Source organism: Mastomys coucha, unplaced genomic scaffold (assembly GCF_008632895.1).
Source record: "Mastomys coucha isolate ucsf_1 unplaced genomic scaffold, UCSF_Mcou_1 pScaffold14, whole genome shotgun sequence".
In the NCBI taxonomy this organism is placed as follows: Eukaryota; Metazoa; Chordata; class Mammalia; order Rodentia; family Muridae; genus Mastomys; species Mastomys coucha.
This window is the reverse complement of record NW_022196896.1, coordinates 36,315,237-36,326,994: the sequence shown is the minus strand read 5'-3', so window position 1 is coordinate 36,326,994 and position 11,758 is coordinate 36,315,237. Positions and strand designations below refer to the sequence as shown.

The window sequence follows — 11,758 nt, the reverse complement described above, 5'->3', positions numbered from 1 at the left end:
GGTGGGAAATTTTAAAACTGTGAAATCTCTTTCTCTTTTCTTTATACATGAGAGCAGAAATTCCTAAATGATCTTCATTTGAATCACTCCATGGATCTTGATAAACTGCAAAGGAACATGGGTAGTTTTTCTATAGATTTTTAAACCTCTTACTAAAGTGGATGTCTTGCTCTCATCATGCACATTCAAGGTACAAAGGCTGCTGTCTTGTTCATGTCTGAAGACGTGGGGTGGGAGAGTTTCCTACCCTTTCCAATTCCTCATGAATTATAAAAGAGGCACACAACTGTTACATGTTTGGGGCAAAATGATCTAAATAATATGAATTGCAATCTTGAAAATTACAGTTCTTAGAAACTAATTTTTTGCCTACTGGCAAGTGATATTTGTTATCTTTCTGATTAGGCACCACAATGTTATTGAAAATATTGCTGTTAACACTGTAAATGTTATGATTTCTTTTCAAAACAAATTTAATTTTTAGGACCTGTCCTATGGATTTTGTAGAGCTTTGTCTACCTCACTTCATTAGTTATGCAGGAAAAATAGAAAATATTTCTGAGATGCCTATAGCGGTTCTTCTAATTTGCCATTGAAATTTTTTTTTTGCTCTGAAACCATATTAATATGAGTCACACATGGTAGTGTACAACTTTAATCCCAGCATATGGGAGGAAGAGGCAATTAGACTCTATGATTTTGAGGTCAGCTAGCCTAGTTTACATAGAAAGTACCATGTCAGCCAGGGCTAAACAGTGAGACCCTATCTCAATAAACACAGTGAGACTCTATTTCAATAAACACAGTGAGACCCTATTTCAATAAACAAACAAACAAACAAGCAAACTGGAAAGAGTTCAGTGTAATGAGTAGCTCACATACACCTTGGGCAATATTACAGCAGAAAGGAAGTGGTACTTTGTGTTCATAATCTAACTTATAAAGCAACAATGAAAACTTTTGCAAAAGGCCTCCTGGTATATAAGGTCTTCTGGAGAGCTGAGCAAATGTAAGAACAAATGGCAAGTGTGAGAAACACTGATAAAATAATGTTAATAAACAACATTTCATAGAGGATATATGAGTCAGATGTAGAAATAAGCTGAAAGCCAATGAAGCATGAAAATCAAAGAAACCTATTTAGTTGACTGTTGAAAGATGCCATTTAGCATCTTTGCTTACCTACAGGCCTTAACTGAGATGTATGAACAGTTTCTAAGCTTCTGTACTTGACCATCTTTTTTTTATTGGAGCTTATTATATCACAGGCAGAAAATAGACCTCTATCTCAACACTCCAGTGCAGTAATCTGAGCCCTACTATGGAGTTGAAAGCAAGTCTCAGGCTGTCTTCTCTGAGAAGACAGAAGAAGAAGAGGGTTCAAGGAACATCATGGAGAATTTATAAACTCAACTGCACTTGCACTTTGCTTTTTCTTCAACAGAGATCTATGTAGAACCTTATGACAGATTCAGTTCTCTGTGGAAAGGCAGGTCATAACACAAGGAAAAGTCATTCTAATAACCTTGGTTTGAGGTAATTTCTGAAAACACTTACACAGTTAACATTGTGTCAATAGCTACCTCAAACAGGGACTTTTAACTTGAAGAAATTTCCCTATATATTCAACGTTTATTTCCCTTTTAAGGTTTTTTATTTTTATTTGTGTGTTTTATTTATCAGGGAGTTGCTGTGTGTGGATGAGTGTATACACATATGTGGGTTTAAAGGCATGAAGTCAACCTTGGGTATCATTCCTTTGTAGTTTTCTATCTTACTTTTTGAGACAGTCACCTAGGGCTCTTAGGTATGGACAGACTGGCAGACTAGTAAGATTTAGGGGCCTTTTTTCTCCATCTCTCCAGTCCTAGGTTTCTGAGTGCACACTGCTTCACGTGGTACTTACATGGGTACTGGGGATCAAACTCTTGTCCTCATACTTGTGCAAAAAGCATTTTTAGCAATCAAGCTGTGTTTGAATTTCTTTTACTTCTTAATCGAGGTTCACTATGTTTCTTTCCTGGAATGTCTAAAATGACAATATTTTACTATATTACATTATGGAATATGTTACATTATTCTTGTGAGATGTCCTCTCTGATTTTTTTTTTTTTAATTTACAGTGGTACTAGGGATTGAACTCAAGGCCTTGCATTTGCCAGGCACATGCATTTCTTCTGACCTATAGCCCCAGCTTACAACAGGTCCTTTCAATACCGAGAAATTTGTTGCAAAATGGAGAGGCTGCTGTGCTATGCAGGATGGTCCTCGGTCCTCTCCCTGAGATGTTGTGTATCCCTGGTGGATACTTCCTTGTCAGAAGTAAAATTTAGACTTGGAAACTGGAAAAGGTCTGGAACATAAGAAAATGAAATGACTAGATGATGCCAGTTTATCAGAATAAAATTTGCCCAGCTTGAGGACAAAGAGCCCAGTATTAATTGTCTTTTCTTTTAATGATGCTAGTCTGTTCTAAATGAACCTGTGGGTTCAGATAAAATGGTGGCCTAGATGTTTACCTTATAGAAGGAAAGCTGTGAAGAAATGAGTATATTAAATAGAAGAAAGTGCTGACTTGTGGTGAGAGATGCTGGGCTAGACTATTTGTCTATTTTTCTCTATTTTTTACTTTCCTTTTTTTCTATAATTTTAATGCATTTATTGATTGCTCAGGACAAACAGAAGCATGTTCAGTGTCAACATTTTAGAGTAAACCTTAACAAAATTATTTCTCCTAACATCCCATGGTGACATATTTATGAGTAGATTTTTTCCTAATTCACACTTATTTAAGGCACACAATTCTTAATTCTAGTTCTTCATATCTACATGCGTATTATTGTATGGTCTTTGATTCTATATAGAAGGCTGAGGGGTTGAACAGCATGTCTAGTTTAGAGTTATGAGTGGTCCTTTTTTTCTCTTAGCCCTTCTTAATTCTCCAACATACAGCAAACCGGCAGGAGGAAGTAGATTCAGCTGCTATCAGATACTACAGTTTATTAGACTGTACTCTGGGCAATAGTTCTATCCAAGGACCACATTAGTGCATGCTACTCACAGGTTAAACAATTTGCAAAGGGAATGTTTTCAAGAATTTCAGCAGCAAGAGGAAATACTTTATAGTGGAGACTTTAGTTACATTGTTTTTCTGATTTCAAGTTGTCGCCACTATTGTAGAGTCTATCCAGAAACTTCTACAACCAGCAATGTTGAATGTAAACCAAAGCCATATGTTTGGATTCTTTTGCCAAATAGCTTCAGCAAATAGTTCTATTTTCCTCCCAGGTAACGAGTGTATGACACAGATTTCTATCAGTTGCTGTACCATGGCCTCAGTGTCACGGTTTTGTAACATGGGGTGGGGATGGATGCACTACCAACTTTATGTTTTAGAGTTTTTGTGTATTTTCAAAATATGCCTTATTTAAATATAACTTAAGGCAACTAATATATAAAAGGCCTTAGACATTTTCCCTTCTCATATTTTGAGATTTATCTGCTGCAAAATAGGCAAATTTTAGAAAATAATTTCTTCATAAGACATTCATTTTTTCTAATAGATTTTGTCTCATGGACAATCAAATTTCTCACTTTTCAGTGTTTGTCAGAATGAGCCATACAAGTCATCTGAGATACTTATAAGACTGTGTTTTTAAAGGACCTTTAACCTAATTAATTTTTAATACAAATTAACACATATTAGATTTTTAAATCTATTCAATCATGAACAATTCTTTAAGGGCAGATAACAGTAACTAGATACAGTTTTCAGCCATAGAGGATGTCAGTTGCTTAGCAGTTTAAAATAGTAAGTTGAATTTTGTACTGAAAAAGATCGCTATTCTAAACCCAGCAGCAACAATGAATTTCAAAGCAAATGAACACAGATGACCACTGGTGACCAGGAAAGACTTTATATAAATTCTTTGATTAAATGAGTTTTCCTTTAATTTATTCTAACTTTTAATAAAACCAAGATCACACCACTCTTTCTGCAGTTAACCTGTATATGCCAATTGCTTGCTCTGGCCCTCTGAGTGACTCAATATTTTTGTTCAGTTTAGTAGAAAATCTTGAAATTCATCCTAGTGAGAGAAAAAGTAGAAGAAAGAAAGCATATCACGCTGGACCAGAAAAATGTATATGTAAAAGAACCTTAGTGAATGACAGAGGACATGTTGGCATCTTTTACCTATAATTTGGTTGGCCACATTACAAACAGAATAAAATTGTTATACTACAAATTATATTATTGTTAATAATTTTATGATTCATTTTTGTAGTATTAGGGATTGAAGCCAGGACCTTATACATGGTAGGCAAGCACTTTGCCATTGAGCTATATCCCTAGTACTATTATGCCTATTATTATTACTCTTAGCCATCAAACAGAAAAAGTCAGGACTCATGATTTTCAATGAGCCCTAGTGAAGAAGCTGCAAGAGACAGAATGTTCCCTTGTTACCTGAGCTGTTCTGAGAGGCCCAGCAGATGTCCCATAGCTAGCGTTTTAATTCACTTTTTCAAGGAAACAACCTGTTTTTTCATTTATATTACCATCAAGTAACAGTGCACAAGGCTGTATCTCCTCTATTTGGTTCCAGGGTGGGGTAAAAAAGACATTGAAAGCCAGTGTAGTGCACTCAGCATTCTAGAGTGGGCCCTGCTACACCAATGCCATGTGCACACATGCCCATGGTTAAATGTTTACAGTTGGCAGTTCTGTCATTTTAAGTCACAAGCTTCCACCCTTCCTTGCAGGAGACCTCTGTGGCTGGCCCTTTACCTCGTGCAGGGTCCTGAAGCCGCGGCCTGTCAGCCACACAGGCCTGTTCCTTGCAAGCTTTGACCAGACACGAAACAGATGCTTTTTCAATCAAGTCAGCAACTGTGGCTGTGCAGAAGAAGCAGGCAGCAAATTCTCACACCGTTGCCCCAGTAGAAGGATGGAAAAGTAGTACCACAGCTAGGGAATTCTTAATTTGTGTTTGATTGCAACTTTAAAAAAAATGTTTTTGGCCAATTCTGCTATGCTCTTGATAGAGAAAGAGTTCTGGAGCTTTCCACCTGCTTCGTTCCCTTTGTTTGCCACACACCAACCTAAAACAAAAGATCCTGGAAGCAGTCATACTGGTGAACAAAGCTCTTTCTAAATCCTGAAAGTAATGGCTTTCTGTCTAATGCCCTATCGTGTTATGTATTTATTAGCAATACATTTTCCATTTATTTTCTCAAAGATTGCCAATAAAGAACAGAATCACATAAGGGAGTAGCTGTAAAGCCTCTGAGTTCCCTAATGTCAAACTCATTAGCATCCGAATAAGCACACAGCAGCACGTCATCTGCACAATCACAATTTTTTACTACTTTTAATAGCGTTTCTCAAAGGGCTCATTTTCAACTTTCTTCAGTGGTTAGTTGGGTCTCCTGGGAGAAGGAGCTTCCTGACGCTCACAGCTTCTACTCTGCAGCCTCGCCTTTTTCTGTCAGATGCGTCAGCCCTCTGCCCTAACCCCATCTGCTGTGGCTTCCCTCCCTGGAGACTAGAACGGAGTCAGCACAGCTGAGATCCGCTTGAGAAGTGTGCAGAGGGTGCTGAGAAAAGATAAGTTTAGGAATATGATTTGACACGCAAAGACCTAGGATGTGGAAGCAGAGTGAAATACAAATGGGAAGCAGGGCCTCCCAGAGGCTCACGGGATCTGTCACTAAAGTTCTTCCTAGTTCCTCTGTGGAAGCCTACCACAAGTCCGATAGGAATCTCCCATTGCGACTTGGGCTCCCCTTTTCGTACATATTCATGACACCTTCAAAACCCCAGTTTCATTAAATGTCAATCCTTAAGTTTTAGAAATTATTATTTGTCATTCTTTAGTTGTTTTGTATGTTTTTTTTTTTTTTAAAAAACAACTTTCCCCCAACTTAAATGGATAATAGACTATGGGAGGGCACATTGTTAAGACAGTTACCCTTAGACCTGGAGGGTTCACCAAGGAACAAGGGCTTCCAGCAGTACCACTTCCACTTGCTAGCATACACTCACAACCTTAAAAGATGAAATTACATGGCAACCATGGTGTGGCAGGTTAGTAGTCCATGGTGTCATTCTAGTTAATGACTCGAATGTTCAAATATCTTAGCTACTTGAAGTCATCAGCAAGTACTCCATTTGCTGACCTCCATTTTTTAAAATAATTAGAGGATGTCAGGCCTTAATAACTTCTTCATAGATGACTACTTGCTTCTGCAAACCTATGTTACAGCATAATGAATCTGTTAGATTATTTAAAAGAAAAGAAATGTACAACATTTGAGATGGTAGATGGATGGACCAAGAGTTATGATCTATACATCAACTCTGTCCCCCAAATAGAAAATCATAGGCATACTTATAGTTTATTAAATCTTCCAAACTAAATGTAAGGTTAAAAGTTTGACAAAGGGGCAAATGATTTTCTCAAGCAATGTGTGTATTATGCACAACTTCTGGTTTAATGTGAACTCAATGCCATTGGCCAATGTGTTATAACTGGCATGATCTCACCATTGTTATCCACGTGGTATAACATTAAGTCACCAACACCATCGATGTGTTCTAACATGAGCTCATTACCACCATCAGTGAGGTATAGCATTAAAAAACCACCACTGATAATGTATTCCAATTACATGACCTCATCACCACCATCAGTGTGCTACATCATGACCTCACCATCACTGCCAGTGTTCTTTTGGTGTTTGCCTACTAGTGAAAGCAGCCTGCTCTATCTAATCAGGAAATGTAAACTCAACAGTCCTCCGAGAAGCCTGGAACGTTCAAATATAGTCTCTAAAGATTCCAAAGTCTGGATTTACTACCTTAACAAGTCCACATAAGAATACCAGCATATTTTCTTTTGTATCACTGTTTCTGAGGTCCTGCTTTAACAGCTTGTTACTTGTACTGTCCAATCCACTGTTCCAACTTTTAACAGCTTCACAGATTATTACTAGTCTTTGGAATGGTAATACGAGTTCCTTGCAGTTCTAAATATCAAGATATATTTTAGATTAATCAATATAATGATTTAAGTTACAGCTAATATTTGTATAATAATATACTATAATATCATATACATATAAATACTTGCATTGTTAATATCACAGACTAGCATACTTGTATGTATATATTAATACTATGTATATATAATACTTATAGCTACCTGCAAACACAAGGTGACTTTTCAGTTTCCATTTGTCACTTCATTTCCCATAACTCCTGTTAACATTTGTATTTATATCTTTATTTTATCAGTTCTAGTCAATAAGCCTCAGAACAGTTTTTTTCCCCATTTTCAATTTACGAGATGATGCATCCAATTTTTGTGAGTCCATTTCCACATAAGTTATATTGTTGAAAACAAATTTCTTCTGCTGAACTCTCCAGGTTGACATTAGATAATATACTTTGTTTTTTTGGAACAAATGAATGTAAGTATGAGTTTAATTGAAGACTTTTAGGCAAATAAAAGTGCTTCTTGCTGTCTATAAGCTTTACTTTACAGGCTGTCCCTAGTCAAGTGTCTGACCAGAGTGGGAGTAGGAAAAGGAGCATCTATGAGCCTGGCACATTGCACATGGGAAGTGATGAGATAGTGGAACCACTTAGTTTTAGAGACGATGTTTCCAATTTTAAGTTATTGGATATTCAATTAGATTTTATATTATTTTCCCAAATGCCTTTTTTCATCTACTTTTAATTCTTTGTTTCCCTGACTTATCACCAAAAATCAAATATAATCCAAACTTCTATTCAGTTGGTCATTTTAAAAGAATAAAGTAGTATTTATCAACTCATGTACTAATTGCCATTGAGGGATGTAGTTGATTGTTAGTGGTCCAGCTTTTGAATTTCTATCCTACAGAGCATCTCAGGGAATCTTGAGTGCAAGGACTTCGACAGCCACTTTGACTTGCTTACAGAACAGATCATTTTTGCTTAGAGACTGAAGCCATGGAGAGGATGGAAAATAACTGTGGCTTCCACCGTTCACAGACAAAGTGCTTATACTTATACTCGTAGGTATTCTAGTATTGACATATGTTCTTTCAGTCCCTTAAAAAATGACAATACCTTCTCAAAGTCTTTCACAACTCCAGTACCTTATATAGGACCTCTATTTCTCCCTCAAGATGATTAAACTTTTTACCTGATTTAAGAAACAAAATAGCCCAGAAAGATACTTAAATCCATGTGGTAATTACCATAACTCCATTTAGATGCCATTCATGACTGATAATTCCAACACCTTGTGGGAAAAAAGTTGCATGCTGTAAACATTATAAACATATTCAAATAAGCTTAACACAATCTGCCATGCTTATTTCTGCCTAGATCATGGACCAGAGAAATGGTTAATGCAAATGGATTTATAATTTGCTTTGGGGGGCCAGTTTCTTCTCCTTATTTATTAGCCCAGCTGATGGGGCAGATTTGATGAGGCACTTCTGGAATAATTGAGTCATCACACAAAGAAGGCTGCTAGCATTCAGAGTGGTTTTATCAGCAGCAAGCAGGCCTGATTACTGACAATTACACTCTGATCCGGTGATGGAGGAGAAAGAGCCAACGAGTGGGAAATGTCCGTGTTTCTATCCAGGAATAATTTCTACATTCATTTTACATGCTAAGTGTTTCCTATCTCTGCATAATAAACTGTAAACAGGAATAGATGGCACAATGTCCCTTAATATTTCCTGGTAATGAAGACACAAATGTACAGTGAATGCTGATAAATATAGATGAAACATAAGCTATTCTCCCAGTCTGTATTGTTACCTTTAAAACAAATGCATTTTTGTGGTAAAAGCATAATCATAGCTAATGAAAAAAAATGACAGAAGATTGAAACTGTCCTTGTAACTACATAGAAACTTTGCAAAAGTCCTGTTAATCACAACTGCTTTAAAGACTGGAGAGCTGAAGATTCAGAATCTAGAAATCCTATCATCCTGTGTCTTAAGCAGACACTGAAAAACTCCTTGTGTTAGATGCAGCAGAGGACAGTGACAGTGACCTCCATCCACACTCAGAGAAAACAATGACGGCAGCACTGAGGACACCTTCACTGGTACGGATTTCAAGTTCCCTTCTCTAAGGCATCCCATCAAGATACATCTGATCACGAATAATAAAGTTGCCTATGGCCTTGATTTACCATGAGCAGTGAAATACTACCTTCTACAAGCAGCTTTTAACCAACTTGTATATGACATTGCTTATCAACAAAGTACTGATAGACAAAAATGTATCTGACAGCTGCCTGTTAAGCCAGCCTTTCCTCTGACTCAGAATTGAGTTTGAAATGCCCGGAGTACAGGAAGGTTGATATTTCTTAATGTGCTGCCTTAGATTTTAGTGGAAACACTCTAATTTCTTAAAATATCAAGAGTTTATTCTTTTAAAAAGCCAATCAGATGTGAACCATAAATAATGAACCTGCCTGGGTCTGTTTGCTTAATCTTTTCTTTAAAGCCCCTTCCTGGCTTCCAAAGAAATAAAGTTATTCTCTGTTCTCCTGTGGTAACTATGGAAACCATGTTTTATTACACTAAGCACTTCACTTCAAAGCTTGTGTTACAACTAAATATGCTATTTTGAGTAAATCTATACTAAACATCCTTATAATGTCAAAACACATTTAATGGAGTTCAAAGAACACTTGTTGATTAAAAACAAGGCTTTTCATTATACAAAGAGAATTTTTATCTCTTTAGGCTATTTCATTATATATATGGTTACACATTATTTTTGATATCCTTGAACCTTTCCACTTTCCTTAATACTTTCAAGATATTCTTCAGAGTATTTTCAGCAAGCCTGATATTTTTATTAATAGTAAATATTTGGTTTTCATTAATATCTTCACAATAGTCTTTAAGTATGAATTAAGATAAAAAACTATAGCCATTTGCCTTCATTGTCTGATGATGAAACTGGAATGGGAGAATCTATTGAAGTCTAAAAGGAAAATGGCATGACTCCTTGTTGTTGAGGCTAATGAACCATTACATTTTGAAGAAATAATCCTTGGATTTTTATTATCACTATAAAGTAGAATCCTTAATATAGATTATTTTCACATAAGTATTTTTCACTTAAAATACACTACCAATGGTTCAATATATAGTTACAGGACAGCAAATTACATATTGCCCCATAAGAAACAAAGGGTATGAAATGATATTTAAGGTACAACTCCTGTCCTCAACAGTACAAATCAGCAATTTGAGGATCCCGATGCGATTTGTAATATCCTGAGAGGGGGACAGAGGAATCAGTGGATATGAGGTAGTCCAGACAAGTTCTAATGCCTGTGATTCCTGAGACCTTCAGAGAACCCCAAAGAAAATAAGAAAATGTTCTCAAAGATCCCTGAAAGGATGCCAGTGGTCAAACTGGTTTGGTCAGTGGGTTAAAGATACAGTTTTATGTAGTTGCAAGAGGGTCAAAGACAGTAGATTGTTAAACTAACTAGCTGAAATTAAATGTCTTGAATTTGCTGATTTTATTTGTAACTTTCCAAGAACTTTCTTTCTTCAGGATAAGAACTGCAAAATCTGCCCCCAGTCATCATTGACAGAATCCTCATGTTCTTGTATTGGAAGAGCATGTTGATGGCCTGCCCATTTTGATGATGCATTGCATTCTACTTATTCATGACTTTCTGCTTTTACTTAAGTTTAGGTAGGCCCATGGGAGGAGCAATGTGTTACCAAGAACAATTTTATGGCTATGGTATGTGGTCAGTACATTACTGCTGAAGCAAGTCCAAAATAAACATTTTCAGATTCTTGAGACTATAGGTTATTAATTGATTCAAATAAATCCCAGGGACTCAGCATCTGGGATATTATAGGTTTGGTCACTTTGGTTGCTTTGCCAGCTACAGAAAATTGACAAGGTTTGCTCTCTTATTATGAAGTAAAGTCTTGCTGTGTATCTCAGAAGACCTCTGACTCAGTCACGGAGATTAGAGTTCTGAGCTACCATACCCAGCATTGTTTTCTTCTTATGTGTTAAAATATTTCTCTGGTGCAAAGAAGTCACCTTGTGAATTGTAACAGATCTATGCCAGATTTTTACTCAATGTCGACTTTTTACTTCATTTACATGATCACTACATAACCTTAATTGGTTGTTCTTGGGAAATAAAAATCAATTCTGAAAAGAAATGCATTTAGACAGATTTTGAAAAATGACGTCTAGGAGAGCTGCTGACCCATTTCAGCTCTATGAGAGAGACCTCATTCTTAGAGTCTGTTTTTCTTCATTTAAAATTTGCCACAAGGTCCTGACCATTGGGCACCTATATTTTACTTTAAGTGAGGTATGGCCATGTACTCAAAATTGAGTTTAATAATACAGAGAAAAAAGAAACTAACCATTTCTAGGAGGAAAGGCAAAACATATATAGTGATTTTATCAACAGCAAAAGGAGATAGAATTTACTAAGCAAAAGTCTGTTGTCTTTACTGGAGTCTTATCAAGAACCATGTAGTGTCATAGACACTATACTGCTCCATATCCCTTTATCATGATATACCTACGGGAAGTCCATATTACCAATTTACACACCAAGACAGGGCAGTCCAGTACAATTACTACAAGCTTCTTTATCACATAATTGACAAGTTGTTGACATAGCAGCCTTTGCTTTTTTGTAGGTTGCTAAGCATCTGCAGCATAGACCCAGGCTACTGCCCTCTCTGATAG

General features: G+C 36.5%; 1 protein-coding gene across 11 annotated transcripts in view; it reads right to left on the bottom strand.

Annotated features, from left to right (window-relative positions):
• Positions 1-11,758, bottom strand: part of St18 (ST18 C2H2C-type zinc finger transcription factor) — a 396,007-nt gene that overhangs the window by 95,570 nt on the left and 288,679 nt on the right. Inside the window, exon 1 of one of the 11 annotated variants that reach the window (XM_031366779.1) lies at positions 1,907-1,943. The exons of the other annotated variants lie outside the window; for them this stretch is intronic. The gene's annotated coding sequence lies outside the window, so the exon portion shown is untranslated. Of the gene's footprint in view, positions 1-1,906; positions 1,944-11,758 lie in introns of those variants that run through there. 11 annotated transcript variants of the gene reach the window in all.